Below are 6,835 nucleotides of genomic sequence, written 5' to 3'. Positions count from 1 at the left end.
CTCTCCTCTGGTCCCTTCTTCCACAGGAGGTAGACTTGTCAAATCAGGATGCTTTCTTAAGCTAAACAGTTATCAGGCTTACTAGTTGAGCAAGAGCTATGCAACAATCCCTAGCAAATTAAATGTAGGTACACTCAAATAATAGTTTACACATTCAAAGGCTTATCTACTTTTTCCATTTTTCTAATACTAGAATATTCTATGATTATATGATGCTAAGATCTATTAAAATATATTAGCATTACCTAAAATCTCATGTTGTCATGTCCCAAAGACAAATGCTGAAGAAAAATAAAAAATTGATCCTTTAAACAATGGCTGCAGCCCAACACTGGGGACCCGTGACTTTTGAAAGAGATGTCAGTGGGAACAGAAATAACAACCACATGTGAACACTCAGATACTTACTTTTTGCAAATGTAAAAGCACATAAAACCTCTGAAATGAGACCACAGTGTTTCTTTTTAACTCTATTCTGTATTGCATCAATGTATGTAGTCTACCGCTCATCTTCAGTCTGGAACTTATTACATGGATTCAGATAAATCTGGAGGCTCCATGGGACTTTCTTCCTCCTGGTTAGCATGAGTACAGCAGTCATTTTCTATTGCAAGTTTTGCTGTTGTGCCCTCTGCTTCCTCCACTGGCAACCAAACATGGAGTCAGTGTCCAGCAGTATCTTTGAGCCTTCATCAGAAACTCTTATGATCTCCTCAAGTGCCACAATTCTGAATTGACTCCATTAATAAGTGGAATCTCCTCTCTGAGATTTTTCCTTGAAAACTGCCTAGCTTCAAATGAAGCACTAATAAAAGTGCTAACACATTCTAATTTGACATGCAAGTTTTCCTGAGTTTCTTTTTTTTTTTTTCCTCATGGCTTCACACACTATTTGATTTCAAATCTCTATCCCTAATCAAATACACTTCATTCCAGGGGCCATACTCTATTTGATACCTTGCACAAGAGAAAAGCTTCCAAAACTATTGGGTAGTTAGACAGAGAGAAAGTTAAATGACAGGAAATTAAATGACTTTTTCCAAATGAACTTAATAACTCACTTGAAACTCAAGTATCCCATTGGTTTCTCCTTCCTCTTCTTGGTCCTTCTGTATCAGTGTGCATTTGTAGGAGAGCCCCTCCCAGGGGTACTGCCACTGAGATCTGAGCTCTCTGTGTGCTCAGCATCTGAGCTAGTTTTAGAAGAAGTTCTTCAGAACTTCAGCTTCACTTTGAGTCAAATCCAGCCCAGGAACTGAGGCTCATCTGCACATGTAAGACTCCTGCTTCTCAGAGATGAATGTGTGGGATTCAGTATGTCACACAAAGACAAACCTTACAAGAGTCACGAGGCCCATTAAGGAATGTCTAAGATGACCAAGGGACAGACCTGGGAAAGGAACATTTGCAAGTCAACATTTACATCTAACATCTAATTAGGGTTGTGGTCAGGCACCTCCATGATGCCTGAAAAGTCTGGGCTTGTGTGCCTTGACTGTGCGTTTTGGAAAGGTGGACTACGTTTGGGATTCTGAAGAAGAAACAAGGTACTTACCTCATGTACAGTCACAAGGCAATCACATGCCTGGCCCAAGAGTCTGGAACTTCAAAGCAAACCCATCCATCCCAAGGAGTGCTCTCCTGTGCAGAGAAAAGACTCAGCTGAAAGCACGGTTGTGTGCCCCTGTCCTCACCAAACACAGTCAGCGACATCCTTCAGGTCTTCATCTTATTTGTGAGTGGCTCCAGATGAGGTGACACATCCCCTAGAGGTACCAGTTTCCCTTCTCACTGTGAAAGGAAGGTGTTTTGGCTGCCTAATGCTCAGACAGCTACATTCGTAATAAACTCTGCACAGGTAATCACCAATCCCTTCACCCCACAGCCTAAAGTTACTGCATTTCCCCTACCCAGAGACTTCCATAGTGGTGGTTCCTGCCCAGGGAGCTCTTTGCACAACTGTTTGGCACCACCACTCCTGAAGATCCTGTTGCCCTTTTCCCTGAAGGCTGTACTCAATCTGCAGAGCATAAGCAGGCAGAAAGAGCAGATTCCTTTCAAGCAGTGGCTGCACAGCTGGGCTCTCCCAGTACCCATGTCAGTTGGGTCACATCCCTCCCTAAACACAACAGGGAGATGGCAATTTTTCTGGGGAGGAAGATTCTCCTGCTGCTTTCTTGCAGCTGTGTATAATTTAAAACCAGGTGCTTGGGTTGTGGTCACACTTCACAGACCCTTTCTGAAAACCTAGTCTGTAGATCCAAGTCTGCCATCTAGTTTCTCATGTGTGAGTAGCTCCAGCCTGTCAGTATTAAGAATTTGCTTCCACATTCTTCTCCCAGCACTTCACATGATTCACATCCATTCCCCTGCTATTCTGCTGGCCATTTTCCTTTGTCTTTGGGAATCTGCTTTAGGAATAGACCAATTCTCCTCTGATGATAATAGGTGAAAACAAATAGATACAGCTTCTACAACTGCCATGGTTTGCATGAAGTTTAAGAGCATTCTTCTTTGAGTCTTAATTTACATCTGCAGCATATAACAACTTTTCAAGTTCTCTATGGCTCCTGACAGTGTTATTCTCCAAGAATTTGTACTTCAGCACCTGGAAGAGTTGCAGCAATTAGACTTTGTGCTGAGCTTGCTCTCAAATCAGTAATTTTGATAGGTTCATGACACAGTGTGCTCCTTTGCCTCATGAGAATGCTAGTAGCCATTACTGTGAATATACTGAATAATGACAACCATGTCTGGAGAGATGTTTTGTCTACCTTCGAGGCTTGCAGAAAATGATAAAGAAACATTTAAACTGCCAGGAGCCCACAGAAGAAACTGCAGAAGTATTAAAGAATGGCACACAATGAAGGCACCTAGAGTAGAAAGTCATCGCCAGCATGTTGATTTGTAGTTCCCAAAACAGTCAGACTAGGAAAACAAGGACAGCCTACTACAAAGGATAGCCTGCTTACAGCAAACAAGAAAAAAGATGGGTCAGTCAGCAATACCGCCTAGTCTAGTGTTCAGATTCAATGCCAACAAATGGTGGTGTGATGGTGCGCTCACCCCACTACCTCTTTCTTGCTCCCAACTTACTTCTTAGGACTGCCTTGCAGGATTTCCCCCTGAGCAGGGGTGCTTCTCAAGGATATGCCTGCACAGAGATCCTTTACACCTTGATGACACGACGCCTTGCCAATACAGATCCTCAATAAGTGACTAATTTTTTGCTTTAGGTTTTGTTAGTTTTGCTAGAATTATATTTTAGATTGATTGTGTATGCATAATCCCTTAGACATAAACTGTTGACCAACTGTGGGACAAAGATTGGATCTAGCCCCACCTGGGCTCCTTACCTCTGTGGTTCGAGGAGCTCAGAATGCAAGGGGGTCCACTCTGAGCCTCATGATGCAATGGGAGGGCCTCCTGTATGTGTGTGTCTAACCCTACCCTCTATACAGTAAATAATTAAGTATATCTGCCTTCTTGAATCATAAATCACTGTTAAATCACTACACTGTATGTATATTACATCAACAAATACATTCCTGCTTCTCTCTTACCAGTGAAGTGTGCAGTGTGGTTGTTTCCATCTGTGACAGATGGGTAGGAGAGGTAGAAAATGCTGAAAACAGCAAGGCCACCGAATCACAGAGAACTGAGAAATGTGACTGAGGATTCAGCAGATAGTGTTGCCTGTCCATGTTATTGCAAATGACGCTGGCCAAACTACTGGCAAACAGCCATCACTGTGCTTGTATGTGGATCTGAGACACTCAGTAAGTGAAATTTAAGAATGAGCATCAATAAATCAATGTTGTTTAAAATTATATCACCTATACAGTATTGATCTGAGATTTGCTGGAGGGCTGTGGAAGAAGAAAGGCAGAGGCAGGATGCTCTGGCACTCTTATGATGTGCTCGGTGCTCTCAGAACATATTTCTCAGTGTGGAGGAGTAGGGATCTCAGTGAGAGCTATTGATATCAGTCCTGACATTCACCCTGAAAATGGTTCTGCAGGCTGAGCTCACAGGAGGAGTGGGCAGAGCCAGGCAGGAGAGAAAGGGCACATGATTGCTTGATAAAGTTGCAACATCTAATATTAGCCACAGGTCATATACTTCTGTAGCTCTGTCAAGAAGGACAGAGATCTCGGGACGGCTTTCCTCTCTGTAATCCCTGTAGCAGCACACTCAGTAGCAGTCCTCTGAGGTTTGAAACACAAATCCTGCCAGGCTGCGTAGGGGAGACAAAATGGCTTGTGGCTTCTTCAGTCTGTCCTTAAAATAGCAACAAAGCTGTTCCCATGTACATCCCCATAGAGCCTGAGGCTGAGGGAGAGCACTCATGGTTTCTGCATTTCTCTTTCGTTTATTACACTCTGAAAGCCACCTCCTGAACAGGGTGAGGGCATTGCTGGCAATACAGTGGGACTGCTGCTTTCACTGGGAGAAGCACGTACCCTGCAGCTCACCCACCCTGCCAGGCAGATAAAGCCAAATAGCCCTCATGGTTCAGCTGCATTCATCACTCTCAAGTCTGAGTACTTGCATTGTTATTGGCTTTCTGGAAGGAGAGCAGACAGAACTCAGGGCCTCACCCTCATCTTTTCTTCTCAAGTTCAAAAGTGCAGTTCTGTGCAGATGAATTCCCCTTGAGCCATCAACCCATCAAGGGAGTCTGACCCTTAATAATAGAGATTTCAGACTCATAATGGCACGTGTTTTAGGAACACTAATGACAACATGAGTACAAAAGCCCTCAGGTCAGACTGAATGTTTAGCCTGAGCCGATGAATCTCGTAATATCAATTTCACTTTCAAAAATCATCTGCAAGCAGTTTTGTGCTGTGGTTATGTGTGAGCCTCCCCCAAAGCATGAGTTTCTACCATGCACCTGAAAGAGGAACGTTTCCAGTAGGTGAAAGACTTGGGTATCGAACTAAGATAATGCACATATCCTTGTCCAAAACAACAGTAATTCAGCAGAACTCCAGGTTTTTGGTATCCTTCCTTAGTGACTTGACTCTGAGCCAATGGTTCCCTGCTTAATAAAACCATTTTCCTTTTGAGGAAGGTTCTGCCCCCTCTGAGACACTCAGAACAGATTTTGGAAGGTTACTCTTGAAACACAATAGCATAGGACCTGATTACTATTAAGACATAAAAAGTGGGGTGTATCAAAGGCTACAGTCTTAGGAACTGTATAGACTTCCCTTTAGAATAGAAGGCTATATTTTCCCTTCCAGTCTAAAAGAACACTTCTAGAAGAAAGGGAGGTTTGATGCAGTTAATAATACTTAGGCTTCCCCTTTTGATGTATAAATAATGCGTGAGCCACAGTTATCTATCCACTGTTATCCCCATTGCCTGGCCATAATCATATGCCTAGCCATAATAGACAGCATGGGTGGCCAACCTCGGGTCTTGCCCAGGCCACATTGAGTGAAGAGAAATTGTCTTGGGCTGCATATAAAATGCATTACATAGTCAATGTATATAGGTAAGAAACCTTTTTTTTATTTTTTTTTTTAAATTAAAATGTAACAAAAAGAGGGCAACAAAATCATAGAACTCATGGGATACTTGACCTTGTTCTTGTTTAACTAATGCATCAGTGTCTGGTTCGATGAAAGGGGTTGAAATTCTCAGCAAGTTCTCAAGGTGCTCAAAAGAGATTTTTGATCTTATTTTACTCTTCCTGTGCTTCATCCTTGAAAATAGTTGTTCACAAACATATGTACTGCCAGAAAGTGATGACATGAATAAGGTGTGATTGTGAAACAAGGGATATTTTTCTAATCAAATACATATCACAAAACTAATTAGAAACATATCACAAATTATTTTATACTTTTTGTGAGCTTTTTGAGACCTTTAAAATTACAAAATTTGTCAGCAACACAAGAATAGTCTGGATATTGTTGTGGTTTAACCTAGCAGTAGCTCAGCATCACGCAGCCATTCGCTCACACTCCCACAAGTGGAATCATGGAGAGAACTGGAAGCAAAATAGAACATCTTCAAAAGGCGTATTCAAAAGGACAGTGATGTTAGCAAGAGCATTTTGTCAGATTTCAGGTATAAATGATTGCATGCTCTCGTCAGTGCAGTTGCAGTTAGACACTGTCTCACAGCACATTCTCTTAAGATCTGAAGAGCTGTGGCATCTATTGAAGACAGCATCCCTACTTCTTCATAAAAGGTTATATTTCAGGAGAAGACCAAGTAGTCCCAGAGGTATGCCGTGTCCTGGTCTTGATTTATAGCGGATTTGGGATCTTTAGGATTGAGTGTTGCATGAAGAAGATAGTAGGATGAGGTGTCATGAGACAGTCATGACTCCAGGTGACTTGAATTTCAGTGTAAAAATCCAGTTTGTCCATGAAACAAATTGTAAGACATTAGTTCCACAATATAGCACATTCTGATTATGGTGTGTTCTGTATAAGAAGGCTGTTCAGTAATTTGAGGCAAATTTTTTAAAAGTTATTTAGAAGTACTAAGAATTCTGTCCAAAGATCTTTCAGGCCAAATGCTTTTTGTAGTAGGATAATACAGGCTTACTAAAAATTTTCCATAGAGTTAAAATTCACTGAATTCATATTTACATGCCTTGTGTGGAAAAAGAAAAAAAAAAGTTGCATGAAGCTAACAGCTATCAAGGATTATTGTTTCCAAAGCTTATCCAAGAGGAGGAGGAGGAGCACGAAGGCAGTAATAAGAACATCGCAACAGTCGACCAATTGTGTCGGTGGTATGTCCCCAACAGACAGACTTCATTTTTAAACTTTCCTAACTTCCACTGAATCTCTCCAGGAAAAGAAAAGAAAAG

The 6,835-nt window shown here is 41.8% G+C and overlaps 1 long non-coding RNA gene across 1 annotated transcript; it reads right to left on the bottom strand.

Annotated features, from left to right (window-relative positions):
• Positions 886-2,089, bottom strand: LOC110388744. The gene is made up of 3 exons (XR_002432966.1): positions 1,911-2,089; positions 1,556-1,641; positions 886-1,390 (listed from the first exon to the last, which is right to left on the bottom strand). It is a non-coding gene; the product is annotated as an uncharacterized LOC110388744 (long non-coding RNA).

Source organism: Numida meleagris, chromosome 27 (assembly GCF_002078875.1).
Source record: "Numida meleagris isolate 19003 breed g44 Domestic line chromosome 27, NumMel1.0, whole genome shotgun sequence".
Lineage (NCBI taxonomy): Eukaryota > Metazoa > Chordata > Aves > Galliformes > Numididae > Numida > Numida meleagris.
Note: the sequence above shows the minus strand (reverse complement) of the source record. Positions and strands in the feature narration are given on the sequence as shown.